Source organism: Gorilla gorilla, chromosome 11 (assembly GCF_029281585.2).
Source record: "Gorilla gorilla gorilla isolate KB3781 chromosome 11, NHGRI_mGorGor1-v2.1_pri, whole genome shotgun sequence".
NCBI classification, from domain to species: Eukaryota; Metazoa; Chordata; class Mammalia; order Primates; family Hominidae; genus Gorilla; species Gorilla gorilla.
The window spans coordinates 39,280,357-39,299,899 of record NC_073235.2 but is presented as its reverse complement, the minus strand read 5'-3'; the positions used below and the strand labels follow the sequence as shown (position 1 = coordinate 39,299,899).

Here is a 19,543-nt window from a genome sequence, read left to right as displayed (position 1 = left end):
CTCTTGCGTGTATCTACTCTATGTCACGGACACAGCAGGTGCACAATAAATACTCTTTGAATTTATTCATATAGCTTACAAACAAATGCATCTTGGACTTTACATTCATTTGTCTTGCTATTTGAAAACTGCTTAGCTATAAAAAATAAAAATAAAAGAAGTGCCTCACTGGGAATATATTATGTCCACAAGCATTATGTTTTTATTCCACCAACTCTGTAATCCAACTGAAACATCTAATAATCATGCACATACTCTTACATGACATAGCCTTAGAGTCTATCTCCACAAGGTACTTCTTCTTTATGAAGTTTAGAATTTTTCTAACAGACGTCTTGTTCTTAATATTCTTTTAAAAAGTAACTGAAGTAAGATTTAAGCTACCTGTGAAATATGCATCCCCCCACCAAAAGAGATTTGGAATTATTAAAATGTTTCACATTGTCATGTACAGCTGAATAGAGGTTGCACTCACAAAGGAAACACAGGACTTTTTTTATATGTTGCACACAATGAAAGGAATGTCACATTCTGTTTTTTCAGTTGAAGCATGTCACAGCCCAGAGGGTCTGTTACTGTCAGAAATTCAACTTGAGAAAAGACCTTCAGATCACTGAGAAGAATGCTACCTACCAGGGAATGAATCAAATCTACCAAAAACTTACTACCATTTGATCAGAAATATCACTTTGGTGGGCTGCATGTCATCTCCAATTGCAGTCATTATAATAAAGATACAGTAAAAGAGGGCTGAGAAATATGCATTAAATGTAAATCAGAAACACTGGTTACTTACAATCTTAGTTAAAGGTTATTTTTAGGCTATGCCCATTTCATATGTATTGGGCTACACATACACACTAACTAATCAAAATAAAAAAAGAAACTGGGATTATTAGGCTGGAAACAAGAAGGGCGAGGTGATTTCATAATATGTATGAAAAGTTGTAAAGTGGAAGCAAGCCAGACATGCCCCCTCTTTCAAAATGAAAGGTATGTGGGATTCAGTTTTTAGTAGATGAGAGAAATGAGATAGAGAGAAATCTTCCTATCTGATGGGTTTTTAATTTGTGCTCTTGAAAGCAGTCATGGAAATGGTTTTTTTTTCTTTTTTAAATAGATTATCCATGCTGGTATCTAAAGAAAACATTAATAAACAAATGAATGGTCTCACATACACAAAGACTACTATGTACAGTTAAAAGGAAACCCTCTTCTGTCAATAGGCAGGCAGTAGGGTAGAGTCGTTAATAGTACAGATTCTAGGCATGTTCAATATGGTGGCCACCAGCCACATGTGGCTACTGAGCACTTAAAACATGGCTAAACTAAAATGTATGTGCTTGTAAGTGTAAAATACAGACTGGGTTTTAAAGATGTAATACAGCAAAGATCTAAAGCATCACATTAATAACTTTCATAATCACTACATATTGAAATGACAATATTTTAGATATATTGGGTTAATAAGACATATTATTAAAATTAATTTCAATGTTTTCTTCTTTAATATGGCTACTAAAAAATACAAGGTTGCATACATGAATTGTATTTGTGGCTCTTGTTCAATTTCTAAGGACCTGTACTGCTCTAGAAGGAGAATGCCTGCATGCAACTCCCAACTTGGCTCAAATCACTCACTATTTCTATATTTGTAAAATAAAAATAATAATAATACAATCAACCTCATAAGTTTTTTGAGAGGATTTCATAAATTAATCCACGTAGAGTAGCGTCTGGCACACAGTATATGTTCAATAAATCTCAACTACTAATATTCAATGTGCACATCCTCTTTGTAAAGCACCCTGACATGTAATTACTCATACTCTGCTTGAATACTCCCAAAGATGGGCAACTCACATTTCCCTGAGACAGCCGATCACACTTTTAGACAGCCCTGAATGTGAAAAAGCTCATTCCTGGAATGAGTAAAAATCTCTTTACAACTTTGACTTTTCTGAGCTTCTTCCTATATGATTCTGCCAGAGGCAAAGACAGAAACTGGTCAGATTCCAACAGTATATTTGTTTAGAAATAGTTACGAGACATTAGTATTGGAAATGAGTTTATTATACACTTCCATGAAAGTTCATGTCAAGAAAACTCATACTGAGCCATCAAAATACTTTCAAGAAACAGATCTTCAGAACTGTGACTTCTTACACATGCTCAGCTAAAGAACAGTTCTTCTCTTCTCAGTAGGTTGTCCTCTTTGACCAAGAACAATTTCCAGTTGGGATATACTTAGAGCAAAGAGAACAGACAAGAGCACTCACCTGACCAAATCACAGGAGTGACCCAGGCACCCACCAGCAACCCCCACTCACATCGAACAATTCATTTTCCCTTTTTTGTATTCATTATGCTAATTTCAAAAACTAATGCTTTGCATAGTTGGCAGGACAGTTCTGTTCTAATGATAAGCCATTAATACAAAGAAATATGGTGTGGATTTCCTAAATATGTCTGTCTTTTCTGAATTTTCCAATGGTTCCTCAGGAAGCCAACACTTTTATAAGTGAATGTATCTAGTTCTTTACAATTTTAAGATGATATAATCTTCATGCACAAGGTCTGTGCAAAATAAAAATGCAGCCTTTTTCCATATTTCCAAATGATGCTTCTACCTCGAGGTAGAAGTAATTCAGCAATATTCTTCCTGTCAGTCATCTCCATTGACTATAGAGGCCTTGCAAGTGTGTGTGTTCTTGCATTTTGGATAAATTCCAGCAGCGGTAAAGACTGAACCTGCTGAGTAAAACCTCTGGCTTTGGATAGTCTGGTTTATCAGAAGCAGAATAGGCCTTGCAGTCCAACAATCTGGGATACACATCTAGGCTCTGTAGTTTACCAGTTGCATTCACCTTAGACAAGGTACCAGAGGTCCCTCAGATTCTGTTTCCTATTACAAAAAAAATCGGACTAAATAACAGTACCTACTTTGCAACATTATTATGAGGATTAGACAAACAAATTCTAATGTACCTAGCTAGGTATGCAGCAATTCATAGGTAATTAACTAATAGTAATAATTACTAGTCACACTTGTTGCCTACCTGGATATTGGTAAGCCTTACCTTACAGATCCTCAAATGGCTGTTATTACCCAGGCCCCTACTCTCCATCACACTCCCCTCTTCAACATTTTCCAGAATTCTCAGTAGAGAGTGGTGCCCTTCTCCATTTAAATCCTTTACTATCAGAACTCCACACATAGATGCTAATAAGAAAATAGATTCAATCCAACATGAAAATTAGAATTTACCACCTGAGTTGTTCGGACTGAGAGAGGGCTTTGTGAATTGGCATCATCAGTGAAAGCTCAGTGGAAGTATAATTGGAACTGGATTTTGACTAATAGATACAATTTGGATAACTGGGACCACAGGAGTAGGGAAAGCAACATTTTTGGCCACTTTAAATAAGTGTGAGTCTTGTGGGTGACTTTAAAGAGATAGGTCTAAAAGAAGAAGGAAGTGGATAATAGGAAATTAATGACAGGCAAGAGTTAAATTGATGTAGTATCTGGGATCCTATTTTTTCTGTTCAAGAAAGAAGCATAATTTAAGTTATGTTTTTCAGGGACAATCTAGCAGTGCTGGAGTTTAGTTTTAGCTAGAAGAGATTCAGAAGAAAGCACCAAAAAATTTTCCTCAAAGTCATTAACATCCCTTGCCTGTCTGTGATTGGCCAGAAGATATTCCAGTTCATAGAATGGGTCAAGTCAGATGAAATGAAAGCCCTACTAACAATATTTAATCACAAAAATGAATGGAAGTCAATATGAAATAAATTGAGTTAATTCTGAAGACTAGAAACAGAGATTGAAAAAAAATAATTACTTTTTCCCCAAAAGAAAGAAGCCTTGTTGAACTACTCCCACATACATACATTTTAATTAAGTGGTCTGAGACAGCTGTGAGGTAGAAGAATTTACAGTTGTGGCAGATGACCTGGGTGAGAAATTTGGCTCTTCCTCTTAACAGGAACAAAGGAACTTAATATCCTTATTTTATATTTTCTAAGAAAACAAATTAAATTGAAGGTAGAGTGGCTTTATATGAATTGATAACTCAGATGAAAGGGGTTTTGATACCTTTGGGCTCCTAGATAATATAAAGATAACAATATTTAAGTGTTTTAACAGCCAGAAATATTAGACACAGAGAAAATTAAAATGTAAACATTTGATGTTCAACTACTTGATAATGCCAATGGTTGCATTCATTCTTGTCACAAGTACAAATATCAAGGGATAATATTTAAAATATTTACCAGTTGGTAGGTCTGGGGCATAAGCCAATCAGAACAGCCTTAGGTAATATCACTGTAGTGCGTCTCAAGGCCTCCTTGCCATACCAGGTGGGTGACACCCAGTGGCTCTCTCAGGAAGTGATCCAAGGGGAGTGGTCTGTAGGACCAGGATGATAGTGGGACCTTCAGAGGGCTCAGAGCAATACTCATTGACCTACTGGAGCACATGTATTTCAATATTTTTACAAGTATTTCAATATTTTACAAATAGTTCAATATTTTTACCAGTAAGGCTGTATTCATGTGCACTGTCTAACTTGCCCTGAATAAGTCTAACGTAAGCACAAAAGGCAAAAATCAATAGAGGAGAGCCCAGAAGCAAACTCTGCAAGAAGAGATTACTGCAAGCCTTAGTCTTATTATAATTAAAATCTTTCATGTATGCATACTACATGGTATGCTTTTTAAAATAACCATCTGAAAGAACTCAAAATTAAAATATGCATTGCTACAAAGCTGCAGTCTAAGACTAAGGCAATCGTGCCTAACTGCCACGAAGTTCAGAGCTTTACTCAACATTGTGATTTTTCCAGAAGTAATGAGCTGTTCGCTAACATAACACTAGGACACAAATCAGCAGCCAGCCCTCATGCAGGCAAGTGGAACACGGCCATGAGTTTCTTCCAAGTCAAGGCATTGAAAAATCGTTTGTGCATTAGTTACTTAGGATTCTGTTTTTAGCTATGGCATGTTTAATTACAAGAGGCTCATAATTAAAATATGCCCAGAAAGGCAAAATCAAAAGCAAGCATCATGTCCCTTGCTGCAAAACACCTAAGTTCAACAATGATAGCCTTTTTTATTCATGCAGGAAACATTTTCACACTTTCACAGATCTCCACATCTAGGTCAATGTCTAACCTTTTCTAGTAGGTGGACCTCTTCTTTTTAACGTCAAAAAATTCTACTGATTTCCACATCACAGCAAAGTGTTGTGTTTTTAGAATCCATAAATTGCAAAAATACCTAGTAACCAAAAATTAATATGAATTTAGTGATGCTTTTATACATACTGTGTTTTAGTCATCACAACAGTATATACACACTTAAAATAAAGTAGTTCTTATAGATGCCAGATGACTTCATTGTTCAGCTTACAAACCACGCTTAGATTCAACTCCTGTTACCAAAAGCATGAGTCCCTACCAGCAGTGAAACTATTCTACAGCATCTCTAGAGTTAGTTTCAAAGTTTTACCAAAAGATACGGAGTAATTGGGTTTCACTAATATTTGATTTTCCCTTTCAAATGAAATGCTTGATGTGGTAGCAACAAAATGATCATACTAAATCACTGGTGGACTATAACCTGGCAAAATAACTACGTCTCTATATTTTGTATAACTAGCCCATACCAGGATTCATGGCTTAGAATGAAAGCATAAATGTAGGAATTCAGTGGCTGGGATTCCTATGTCCTTTTGTCAAGAGATACTTACAAGATGATCAAAAACTACCTAATCCTCCTTGGCTTCGTTTCAAAAATAGCCACTGTTAGCTATCAAGAATAACCACCCGTGAACATCCTACTAAAACATCAACAAAATAATCTCGGTAGATGGAGAAGTTTTAAAGGGTGGGAATAGAATGCTTATCATCTTGGAGCACAGGTGCCTGTGATTTTAGATCTGTTAAACTACAGACCCCACTAAAATTCACAATAGTAAATTTCTAGACTAGAAGTGGAGTTAAAAATCCCTCTACTTTCACAGGTTTAACGTGCTAATTATCACTTAGATATTAATCTTGTTAACAGCTCTAAATTAAGGACCTGTGTTATATTTAGGAAGCTGCCTGGTGTTAAAGTTAATGCAGCAGCTTCTTTTATAGTTGTATACTGGGAAGCGTTTTCTTTGGAAAATATGAAGCACTTATGTGCAATCCATATTCAAAAATCCACAGCATATCTAAGTAACTCATGTAGTTTTTGATAATACAATACCCAATAGTTATTCAAAGACCCAGCCTTTATACTTTGTCTGTAGAGCATCTCTGAAGCCTTAATAGTGCTATTCTTTTTTTCCCATCAACTAATATAGTTGTCACTACTTAGAATTATTTAATCTGTTTATCTTAATCATGTATTTAATATATTGTATCATTTGTCATTTTCACAGTTAACTAAATAGGACCAGTCAAATATTCTTCATCATTCTATTCAAACTTTTGACATGATGTTATTACTTTAATGCCTAATCTTTGGAAAGTGTGCAGAACAGCAGAATTGAAGTTTTGGCAAGACTTTTTTTCTTTAAAGGAATCATACAACTCCAGTTTCAATTTGTGAAGCATAATTAAAGTGAGTTGACATGCTTTAGAATTGTTCTTGTTTGGACATTCTCCCTCCTTTAACTTAGAGCCTATCTTTTTATTCTGCTTTTTCAGTCTATCATTTAAGGACAAAATTCTTTTTGCTGATATTAACAAAAGAGTTATTCCTTCAGAAATAGGATCTGTAGCAAGCAGACAAGGTCCTTCATAGCCCTTCTGATGAAGTACAATTTAGTACCATTTTCCTTTCATTCCTTCCCTACTTTCTCTCAAAAGGCACACTCAGCAGAGAACAGAAAGGTACCTCTCGTTACCAATTTGTTAATGTCAGTCTTCAAACAGTAGAGTCTGTATTTACATTGTTTATATGATCGGTAATTATTTTCTACCTGTCTAACAGTGTTCCTCTTTCTTAGCCTTTCAACTCTCTAACAATCAACAACTTTGATGGAAAACAATGGGCCAGGAGATTAAGAAATATTGTAAGATCATTTCTCAAGTATTGATTTAAATATTAAGGTTGACATAAAGTGAGCTCATCGTATTATGAACCCTCAAAACAGACTATCAAAGTCCACCAACAGTAGACAGCCCTTTCCTGGACCACGTATCTCCAAGCCCTTATCACAGATTAATCTAGAATATCCAAAACCCTGAATGGTTTGTAGGTGTTCAGGGCTGCTGGATCTGTCTGTGCTGATTTATACGAGACTATCCGATGTTTTTAAAGTCAACAATGACACCTACAATTTTTTTCAGAAGTATCTGTGTATATTGTTACAGTGTCAGGAGAATTTTCTTCATAATTTTTTTCACTTAAATTTGCATGAAAAAGAGTTTCTAACCCTCAACTCTCAGCAGGTAGATGAAGAAAACACACACACACAAATACACACACACACACACACACACACTTCCCAGGGATAGAAAATAAAACAATTCCAGGGAATCTACCAGATTAGATCAACTACCCTCAGAAAACAGAGAACTGGCCACATTACTTTTCAAAAGAAGGCTCCTATTATTAATGGCACTAAGGTTTAAAAACAGCAGTCTTTCAAAGTGAAGCCTCAAGACAGAAACTTTATAAACAGCTTTTAACCCACAAAGACACGAGCTTTCACTCACCACTGAGTAAGACTTCTTGATTTGGTTAGTAACACCCTAAGTGGCTTGAAGGAAGCCTTCACCAACTGCTGAGTAGAGAGTCAAGAGCACAAAAAGGCTTCCCTGTAGATTACCTCCTCCTAGTTACTCGAGAAACTCAGATTGCCCTGACACTGCCAGACAAATAACTGTATCCCTTTGACATCCAAAGATTACCTGTCAAAAGGAAACTCCAAACACACACACACGTTCACACGCATGCGCATGTATACACACACACACAAACACACACACACCCCACCACAGTCTGGTTGGCATGAGCTCTACCTGCACGGGTTACCATTTCCATGATAACAGAGCACTCACAGGTGTACTGCTGAGAAACACCAGGCAGACCCTCATTTAAAGAGCTCCAAGGAGTCTGAGGGTGGGAAACTGCCGGCTTTCAGCAGACCACCCTGGCAATGAACAGAGCGCCAAGGAACCCTGGTATCTTCCGTAGAATATGCCACGGTCCCATAATCTTAGTGGAACTTCATCTTGACTGTACAGTATTGAATCACAATACCTCTTATGGGAAGCTCTGAGCTCAGACATTCCAAAAGAAAAAAGTACCACCTTCGCCAATGAAAGTTTTTTTCTTGTCTTTAAAAAGGGATAGAGTGAGAGAGCTTAACGCCCTCTCCTCAACATTCCCTCGTCCCCTGCAAAGTTTTCCAACTTCAAAATACGCGGTCACCAAAGAGCGGGGTTCATTTGCATATTCAAATAACTTTAATACTATGGGATGTGTAAGACAGCAAAGGGGACAGGTGCAGATGGGCGATGCAGTAGAAAATATGCCTGTCCCCCCCTCCCCCTCACTCTCACGCCCCGTTCCCAGTTTCCTCTCCACAAACAGCAGGATATCACGTCCGACCCCAGCTTGCCCCTAGCCACCCGCAGGGACAGGGGAAATGTAAACTGTTGCTACAGCCTCCTGACACTCCACCGATAAATCAGAGGAACCTGCAAAACTTCTTGGCTTGCTCAGCTATCCTCCACTGGCACTGAACGCCCACGCGCAGATTTCGCAGTCAGCGCTATGGGAAAGGAAACCCTCAGTCAACCTGTTTGCAAAGCCTGCAGAACAACTCCCGGCCTTTCGATCTTGGGCCCCCGAGGCTCTCCGCGCAGGACGGGAAACCCCCGGTTTCCTTCATCAGTATCCCTCAAAGCAAGCTGGAGGTGAAGGGAACAGAGCTCCTGCTGCCCGGGTCCCAAGGTTCGGTCCCGTAGCATGAGGTCGGTGCTCAGGTCGCCGCGTGGGGCGTCCCCGCCCGCCTAGAGGGTCTCCGCACACTGCGCCCCGGGCAGCCCACGCTTCCCGCAGCCCCAAGCCAGAGGCGTCCGAGAAGATCCGCTTCCAAGTTCCCGCGTCTGGCTGGGAGAAGGGGCGACGATGGCTGTCCGGCGAGGAAAGAGCAAAGTCTGCGCCGGCGGCGCGCCCCCATCCCCGGCGCTGCCACCCCGCGCCCCAGTCGGCCGGCCAGGGGGCACGGCATCCCCGACTCAGGGCTCCGCGCGCTTGCACTCACCCGTCTCGCCAGAGCCGCCGCCGTAACCTCTGGGAGCCGCTGAGCCCCGAGCTTCCCGAGCGCAAGAAAGATGGTGGTGTGTGTCGGAAGACCACCCATTCCAGCGTCTGGCAACCCGGCGGCGACTCTGGCTCCTCAGCACTGAAGGAGGAGGAGGAGGAAGAGAAGGAGGAGGAGGAGGAGGAGGAAGGAACGGCGCAGTCGGACGCCATCTGCTGTACACCTCTGCGCAGCCATTGGCTGCCTGGTGCGTCCGGGAGCCGCGGGGCGCGGGGCCGCGGGGAGCCACCTTGCGCCTCGCCTACCCCGGCAGCTGCTCCCCACCGCCCCCTCCTTCTCCCCCCTCTCCTCCGCCTCCTACCGCCTCTGCTGCGCACCCGCACGACCCTCGGCTCAGCCCGCTCCCCAAGGCGAGCGACCGCGGGCGCGCTGGCCTGGACCTCAGTTCCTCGGCTCCCCGCAACTGTTTGCCGCAACTTTGAAGCTTCGGGGTGCCGGTGCGGGCTGGGTAAGGGGATTCCCCAGCTGAGCTCAGCCCAGAGTACCCAAGCCACTGAGCCCAGGAGAGGGTCGAGCGCTTCGCGCCTCGGAGGTCCATGAAGTGATGGGGGAAGAGAGCAAGAAAGAGTGGGGGTGCCCTAGGCCCCTGTTGATAACGCGCCCCAACACGCACACATGCGCGACACTCCGACACACAGTAAAACACACACACCGAGCCATCCCGCAAGGTCCGGATGGTCTGGCGTTCCTCTGCAGTCCCCGGGCACGAGAGGGCTTCGGTGTTACTAGGAGAAAAGACAAAGAAAATCCTATCTGGGGAGTACCCCTAGCAGCGTACGTGGGGGAGAGAGAAAGGGAAACATTTTGGTGACTCCAGGAAATGCCGGGAGCTGGGTGCATACCTGCCTGGACATCCCCCTGTTGCGGGGCTCCCAGCGACTGTCAGCCCACGCCCACCAGAGCCTGGGAAAACCCCTAGCTCTGGGGCCTCTGTTTAAAGGATTTGCAGTCCCGGGGCGCGGGGACCGGAGTTGCGGGAAGGAGCGCCTTAGGCTCCTGGGTAGCTGATGCCGGAAGCAGCAAAGGAGGTGGAGAGTCCGAGTCAGCCCAGGTGAGGCAAGAGTGCAGACAGCGGAGAGCACGTGGACAGTCGAGGAGCAGAGTCACAGCTCAGAAAGTCGTTTGCTTACTCTCTGACACTTGTTCCAAACCCTTCTGGTTTTTGACACCTTTGATCTAGGGAACTTCTTAAGCTTGTTCAGAGAGATGAAGTTGCTTCAAAAGGGAGAAGGGGCGGGGGGAAGCATGAGGACTACCTATTGCCAATTACAGGATATTTTGCCTGTCAAATCTCTTTAAATGTGTGAGCCCAGCGACAGCAGGGATTGTATCTTTTCTACTTTATCCAATGCCTGGCACACCATGGGTGCTTAAAATGAAGCAAAATAATAATGATAAAATTAAAGCTTGATGTCATAGAGCAAATTAGATTCAAGAGATAAATAGAGCAGCTAGGATCTGTCACAGATAAAAGGAAATCAAAAGAATGTAAGTGCCATTGTAAAGAAAGATGTGAATATATTGGTAAGGGGCTTCAACTCAGCTTGCTGTGGGATGATGGGTTCTGAAAGCAGGGAAGCCTTACTTAATATTTTAAACAGCAATCGCTATTCTCCCACTACAGTCACATTCTGGGTTATGCTTTTTTTTTTCCTGACATCACTGTCTTAAAAATAAATCAGCTGCCAACCAGATCCCAGAATATTTTCTTAAATCCAAGACCATGATTTATTACTCTCAAGAGATAAAAGGCCAATCCTGTGACCCAGGGGAGAGAGAAACTGGTCCATTATGTTTTATTGAAATCTCAATATATACAGATCAATAGCCAATGAGTCTCATTTAAGTAACTTCAGGAACAACAGCCAAAGAAAAACATTTCTGTTTTCTTGAACTATTATACCCAGGCTTCCCAGGTTTCAGTTTTCCCAGAATCAATGCTGCATTTTCAGGCCACACCCCCTGCACACACCCCCATATGGGAGAAAGACTTGTGTTTGCAATCTGTCTGGATAAAAAGATATCAAGGATGACTTCTGAGTATGGCATGTATGGACATCTTAGTAGTTATTTGTCCCCCTCCCTCACCAGAGACAATGATACGTGTATTTTCCTTTAGGCTGGCAATTTGCTTTCAATGTGCATTCTGATTTAATATGCCAGCCCATTCTCATTAACCCTTTGCTCTACGTCAGCAATCACTTACGATACCCAAGAATACTTTGATTCTTAAGACACAACTTTTCTCCTCTGAGGCATTGTTTGTGTTTGGTCTCCTGGTTTTTGAATCTAGGATATGAGATTATAGTCATATGGTAATTCTGTTGGGCTTCTTAAAATAAAAAAGGAGAATGAAATCTAAATTATTTTTGAAAAATAAAGAACCATGAATGTTAAACTTGTTACATTTGATTCCTTTAGAGAACAATCACTTTTCATTAAGGCACTGCTGACAACATATATTTCAGTATAGTCAAAGAGTATAAGATGTCTGAACTTTATCTGTGTGATTACATACAAATTTTGTAGACGGAGAATGCAAGCACAAGACTCATTCTAACTTTCTCTTTCCATTTCTAGCTCAAATTCCCAATTTATATTTTAAATGTATATTTTACTCATAATATGAGTTTCTTGCCAACACAGTTAGCTTTGGTTCTTAATAAAAACACTGCTCTCAAAATCTAGATTAAGTTAGAAACATTAAAAGGATAACCTAGGCAGGGAAAGGGATATTAGTAATGAAGACCGTAAGAGCAGGAACAGAAATTTTTAAAAATAAGTGAACAAAGAAAGGATTTGGAAGAAGGTAGGCTTGATTAAAAAAAAAACAAAGGTGGCATCATTATGTGTAAGAAATAGTTGAATGTGCCAGGGTTGGAAAATAAGCTTGAGATTAGAAATTCCCATAATCCTGCACACACAGATGCCAAAGGCCGCAATCACCACCAGACTTCCAATGAGAATGAACAAAACAAAAATACAATGGCAGAAGAGAGGGGGTAGAAGGAGAAAGTCTGTTGAGATTAGGTCTCCACTGGGAAGACCTAATGAGTCTTCCCATTAGGGAATCACGGAGAAAAGTAACCCTATGCTAGCCAAGTACAGGCGGAGTGTAAATTTACATTTTTGTTGTTGTCGTATGTGTTTGCCACTGCTTTTTCTGAACATGATGTTCTCCATATAGTCTAACAAGCTTGGATGGGAAAGTGCTATGGAAATGAAATAAACAAGCAGTGGCATTAAACAAGGAAGAGCTAAAGAAGGCACATAGATAAAGAAGCCCAATCTAAAACACAAGTGATAAATGCAAACATAAGCCAGTATCTTGGACTTGCCACCCAGGGAGTTGCTGCCCAGGTCTACAATGGCCCATCCACTAAAGCAGCGAATTGAGTCAAATATTCAGTCACTCTGGGGGACAAAATAGGAGGAAAGGGGGAAGAGAAAAAGAACCATGATTGTCTCATTTACACAATTCATTCAGGCCAGTTCCAGGTTGGAAGAGATTCTGTGGCAAATCTGAACATTTTTTCTGCCAAAAAAGAACATTTAATCCTGGCATATAAATGTAACTTTTGAGCTTGGTCCAGTAATTTGATTTTGATGTGTCAACATCTTAAAATACAATGTAAAGATAATGTCTTGAAAAGTAGTGTAGTGGAACTCCACTGGCTTCTGGCCCAGTTCAGTCCCTCTGAGGCACCAATGCTTTCCCAGCAGACACTCAACACTCACAAACGAAGTCCTGAACCATCAGCCTCAGTCATTCACTCAGCAACGTATTTGATTAGTGTCTACTATGTGTCTGGCACTGCATTAGGTATTGGTTATTCAGTGATACAGAGTCCCTGCCCTCATGGCATTTATAGTCTAATGCAGTGACAATAAACAGGTATGCAAATGATCCTAAATATATAATATGAAAGAAAAGGAAAAGAGTCCTGCAATAAAAAAGGAATGCAATGGAGCAGGGGTAGAAAGGAAGGTCAGAACCAGGCAAGAGCTCTCAGAGGAAATGATATTTAGGCTGAGACCCAATCATGAATGAGAGGTAACATTTATGAAGATTTTTCTAGATATTAGGCAACAGGCTAAATGTTATATATATATATATAATTTAATCCTCATAACTACCCCAAGATGTGGACACTATTTTCAACTCCATTTTACAGTGGAGACATAGAGAGTTTAAGCAACTTATTCAAAGTCACACAGCTGATAAGTAGAAAAGCTAGGATTTGGCCAGGCAGTCTGGCACTAGTGTGTGCATTTTTAATCACCAAGATACACTGCATCTCATATAAGCAGGCATCAGCCAAGAAAGGGGAAGAAGAAGGATACATGGCCAAAGAGCCTATGGCTGGAAGAGGTTGGCACATGAAGAACCCATCGGGGGCCAAGGTAGCCGGAGATGAGTAAGCCTGGAAAAACTGCAGTGCAGTGGGATAGGAAAGGCAGGCAGGGGCAGAGGGGCAGGTGCTTGTGACCAATGGGTGGTTTTATCTCTTTGAACAATATCATCTAATTTAGACTTTAAAAAGATCACCTGATGCTGTGCAGCAACCAAGAAAATGGCAAGAGTGTAACAGGGATGCCAGTGTCCAGGCAAGAGATGGAAGTGGCTTAATGGAAAGAGAGAGAACCAGATGGTTTGATGAATATTTGGAAGGATCTTGGCTCTGTCTTCCTGTCATATAGCAGCATTGTGGAGAGGCTGGACAGTGATCAGCCCCATCCAGTCAGTTCTGGGACCCTTGCTTCTGATCCCTGTCCTAGAAGCCTGTACCACCCACTCTAATGCCCAGCATTATCTGGGTTCATTGTTTTGCTGCTCATCCTCCAATAATATTGACTGACCAAGAGATCTACAGTACAATGATCCCTTCTTCCCCACTCCTCTCTAACATTACCAAACCAGAGCAAAGAAAGGAGAGGCAGTCATTCAATCCACACTAAACAAGCCGGCAACCTCCATATATCTAAGACACAACACCGACTAACGTGGAAATAATAAAACCCCTGGAGTGACAACTTGGATCACATTCATAATGACTTGGTTTGTAAAGACCAGGTGTTATGTAGATTGGAGCTTGTTATTATCCAAAGATTTGGCAACCTTAATCCTCTTCTGCTGGGCACAAAGCCACACGATACTCATAAGCCTAACTTTGATGAGATGGGCAAGAGGGCCCATGTCTTCTATTTCTCTGTCTTCTCAGGACACCAGCCTGTCTGATGGACAGTAGGTCCCTCTATAGGATAGGAAGAATAGATAATATTGGAAAATGACTATTGTCAACAGATTGAAAGCTAGAGTGTTCATGAGTGAGGTATAAGGGGTGGAACAGATAAAAGAGCATCATTTTTTTTCATGTCTTAGTCATTTCAACTACAGGACTTAAGTATCTATAGGGAAAACCCCCAATACCTCTGATGTTTAAAAGAAAGCATATAAAATAAATCCCATAACTAAAGCTTTCTAGCATATTCTTAGATTCTGAATTATGCTATTTTCCTTGCTGCTACCTCATTGACTCTCCACATTTCTCTACATTATGCATTATCTTCCTGAAATACTCTGTCATATCACTTTGATTCCCAGGAACCCACTATTATCTTCATCTTGTCACTTTATGTGAGTCCCTTCAAAAATATCAGCTCCACAGAAAAGCTTTCTCTTACATTCCCCTATAGAAAATATCTTCCTCCATCTCTCTATATCTCTTATCTGGTCTTCCTTTCCTTCACAGCCTTTATCACAATCTAAAATTTTGCTACATAGTCTTTCAATGATTATTATCTATCCTCTTATTAACAATGTAAGCCCCATGAGGTCAGGAACTATACACACACATACACACACAAACTCCCATATGTACAACAGTGCCTGGCAAATGGCGGGGCCTCACTAAATGTTGAATGAATGGCATAAGTTAGTGTGTCCGGAATTGGTGGGTTCTTGGTCTCACTGACTTCAAGAATGAAGCCGCGGACCCTCGCGGTGAGTGTTACAGTTCTTAAAAGCGGTGGGTCCAGAGTTTGTTCCTTCTGATGTTCGGATGTGTTCAGAGTTTCTTCCTTCTGGTGGGTTCGTGGTCTCGCCGGCTTCAGGAGTGAAGCTGCAGACCTTCGTGGTGAGTGTTACAGCTCATAAAGGCAGTGTGGACCCAAAGAGTGAACAGCAGCAAGATTTATTGCAAAGAGCCAAAGAACAAAACTCCCACAGCGTGGAAGGGGACGCCAACGGGTTGCCAGTGCTGGGTAGGGCAGCCTGCTTTTATTCTCTTATCTGGCCCCGCCCACATCCCGCTGATTGGTCCATTTTACAGAGAGCCGATTGGTCCGTTTTGACAGGGTGTTGATTGGTGCCTTTACAATCCCTGAGCTAGACACAAAAGTTATCCATGTCCCCATTAGATTAGCTAGATACAGGGTGTCCACACGAAGGTTCTCCAAGTTCCCACCAGAGTAGCTAGATACAGAGTGTGGATTGGTGCATTCACAAACCCTGAGCTAGACACAGGGTGCTAACTGGTGTGTTTACAAACGTTGAGCTAGAGACAGAGTGCCAATTGGTGTATTTACAATCCCTTAACTAGACATAAAGATTCTCCAAGTCCCCACCAGACTCAGGAGCCCAGCTGGCTTCACCCAGTGGATCCCACACAGGGGCCGCAGGTGGAGCGGCCTGCCAGTCCTGCACTGTCCGCTGGCACTCCTCAGCCCTTGGGTGGTCGATGGGACTGGGCACCATGGAGCAGGAGGCGGCGCTCATCGGGGAGGCTTAGGCCACAGGAGCCCATGGTGGGGAGGCGGGGGAGGCTCAGGCATGGCGGGCTGCAGGTCCCCAGCCCTGCGCCACGGGGAGGCAGCTAAGGCCCAGCGAGAAGTCAAGCACAGCAGCTGCTGGCCCAGGTGCTAAGCCCCTTACTGCCTGGGGAGGTGGGGCCGGCTGGCCGCCGGGAGTGCAGCCCGCTAAGCCCACGCCCACCCGGAACTTGTGCTGGCCCGCAAGCACCGCGCACAGCCCCCGTTCCCACCCGTGCCTCTCCCTAAACACCTCCCCGCAAGCTGAGGGAGCCGGCTCCGGCCTTGGCCAGCCCAGAAAGGGGCTCCCACAGTGCAGCGGTGGGCTGAAGGGCTCCTCAAGCGCGGCCAGAGTGGGCACCAAGGCCGAGGCGGCACTGAGAGCGAGGGCTGCAAGGGCTGCCAGCACGCTGTCACCTCTCATTAGCACCTCACTGACTTTTGGGATCCTTCCTAATCTGGCCCCACCTTACCTTCCCATTCATTCCAATCATTCTGATTCCGGTCCTCACCATCTCTCCCTCCTCAGTCTTGCAAATCTTACCTTCCCTCAAAGTCCCACTTCTTCTATGAAATTTTCCTGGATATTATTTCATTCTATATTTATCTATGTCTTCCCATTATCATACTCCTGTAATGCTCATTGTCTCTGCCATTCAGTTTTTCAATTAACTGTGTAGTATTTCCTACTGGTCTCTAATGGTTTCATAGTCATTAGCTAGTCCTTTCAACTGCATTGCTAGTTCCTTGAGGATAGAGGCTAAGATAGATATTTTCTTTTTTTCCAATGGCACAACTTTTGGTACACAGCAGGCACTCAGTTAAATACTTGTCGATGGACTAGGATGTGTGAGGAATCTGAACCAGAGGGTTAGAGTTTTCTTAGTCATGTGATGTTAATAGAATCATTATCACCTTACGTTTCTAACAACCAGACCCTTATCACCTTATATTTGTGGGAGGTGCTCTTGCAGGTGCCATGGAAGACTGTTTATTCATTGAACAAACACTGACTGAGAATTCGCTTTGTGGCAGACACCACTGTAGGCACTGGAGAGTGTCTTGGAGGAGATATTATCTGGGGAAACAGACACTTAAATTGCCATATACCAACCCTTAGAGGCATCCAGTGGATGCAGTGGAAACCCCAAGGAGAAGCATCTAACCTAGTCTGGAGCGAGGTCAGAAAATCTTGATGTGTTGAATACATATGCCTCTGCCCAATTGTGAGCCAGGTTAAAAAAAATCCTCAGTTTTTGTGACCTGCTGGTTTGAAATAGTTTATTTATCAGTGTGACATTTTTAGTGTGTTGTGCTCCAGTCATGACTTAATTCTACGAAATCATAGCACAGGCTCTCTCTCACACCCACGTGTCTAGGGAAAACTCAACTGCCATTGCAGTGTCTATGCATGCTGCAAAATCCCTTCTGCATCAATACTCAGCACTTCAACACCAAGAATCCTGTTCTTATGACTCTTCTCTTAACTTTCTAAGCTTCACACAACACTTGCTTTCCTCTTCTGTTCAACTCCTGCATGCTGGGGCATATTAGGGCTCTAGACTGGTCTCCCCTTTTCTCTCCATCTAGACTTTCTCCTTAAATGAATATGTCCATTCCCATCATTTTAGAAAGTATCCTTTTACTGGTAATGTCTTAATCCATTTCTTTGGCTGTAGTAGTCAGTACAGGCTAAGTTGTGCTGCAGTAAAAATAATAATAATAATAATAATTCGCTCCCAAACCTTACTGGCTTGACACAGAAGATTTATGTGTGTCTCATCCTATATGACTAATACAGGTTATGAGAGGAAATGGTGACTCTGCTTCACATAACCCACTCAGGGACCCAAGTTGAAAAGGGCTCTGCCATCTGGGACATTGCTGTTCTCTGTGGCAGCAGCAGGAGGGATCACCGCAAAACTCAAATTCCCTCTTCTACGTTTCAGCCCAAGGTGGCATAGCCCATTGTCCAGAACCAGTCATGTGACCCACCAAAATGCAGAGGGGATCAAAAAATATAGGAAAGCAAAGGAATAAGCAGTGAGTAGTACCTGTCTCTTCCACACTAGCACTGTGCATACCTCCATGCTCCAATTCTCTATCCAAGTGCTTCCTTGACATCTTTTTTGACATCACACATGTACTTCAAATTGAACATTGATTCTGTTCACCTGCAAACTCCAGGAATTATCCTTCACGCTTTCTGTCCTTCCACCTACATGGAAATAACCAGTTCTGTTAGATCTACTCCCAAAATAAATCCCACAGGCATCCACTTCTCTTCTTTTCTACTCCCACCACTCTGGTCAAAGCCACCATGATCTTTCCTAGTAGGTAATAGCAGTAGCTTCCTAATGGACTCCTGTTCTTACATGCCTGTCTTCATACAATCCATTTTCCACATAGCAGCCACAGTGATCTTTTCAAAGGGCATATTGGATAAAATCATTTTTATGCTTAAAACCCTCCAATGATTTCCCAGTACACTTAGAATAAATTCCAAATTCTTTATTCAATCTGACTCCTATTTTTCTCTAAGAATTCATCTTCTACTTCTCTACTCTGTCACTGTTGACAGATTGTCTTGTATGCCAATTTCAGTTCTGCCTCAGGGACTTTGTATCAACTCTGTGCTGTGCTTTGAACACTCACCCCCAGACCTGCATGCAGCTGCCTCTCTCTTATCATTCAGACCTCAGTGTTGATGTCAGTACCTTAGAGAGGCCTTTCCAAACACCTAAATAAAGTAGCCACTGTCATTCTGTATCACATCCCCCTACTTGTTTCTTTGCATAGTACTTGTCATTATGTAACATTTTGCTGTTGTGTATTTGTTTATGCACTGGAATATAAGCTCAATTAGAGCTGAACTTTGTCAGCCTGTTCATTCTTGTAGCCACCAGTGCCTAAAGAAACAGTGTCAGGCACAGAGTAGGTCCTTAAAAAACAGGGACTGGGCGTGGGGAGGGGGCGGTGGCTCACGCCTGTAATCCCAGCACTTTAGGAGGCCAAGGCGGGTGGATCACGAGGTCAGGAGATCGAGACCATCCTGGCTAACACAGTGAAACCCCGTCTCTACTAAAAATACAAAAAAAATTAGCTGGGCGTGGTGGCGGACGCCTGTAGTCCCGGCTACTTGAGGCTGAGGCAAGAGAATAGTGTGAACTCGGGAGGTGGAGATTGCAGTGAGCCGAGATCGTGCCACTGCACTCCAGCCTGGGCGGCAGAGCAAGACTCTGTCTCAAAAAAAAAAAAAAAAAAAAAAAACCAAAAAAACATGGACTGAAGAAATGCATTCACTGGTTTCCTTACGAATTCTGGTGCCTTTGTTCATTCTCACCTTTAAGTGTGAGCTTTGGGTTCCTTTCATATATCCTTTCAATACAAAAGACTCTTGCT

General features: G+C 42.4%; 1 protein-coding gene across 1 annotated transcript in view; it reads right to left on the bottom strand.

Moving 5' to 3' along the window:
- THSD7B (thrombospondin type 1 domain containing 7B) overlaps positions 1-10,776 on the bottom strand; it is a 913,367-nt gene extending 902,591 nt beyond the window's left edge. The window contains exon 1 of the mRNA XM_019021646.4: positions 9,272-10,776. The gene's annotated coding sequence lies outside the window, so the exon portion shown is untranslated. The remainder of the gene's footprint in view (positions 1-9,271) is intronic.
- Between the last annotated feature and the right edge of the window lie 8,767 nt (positions 10,777-19,543).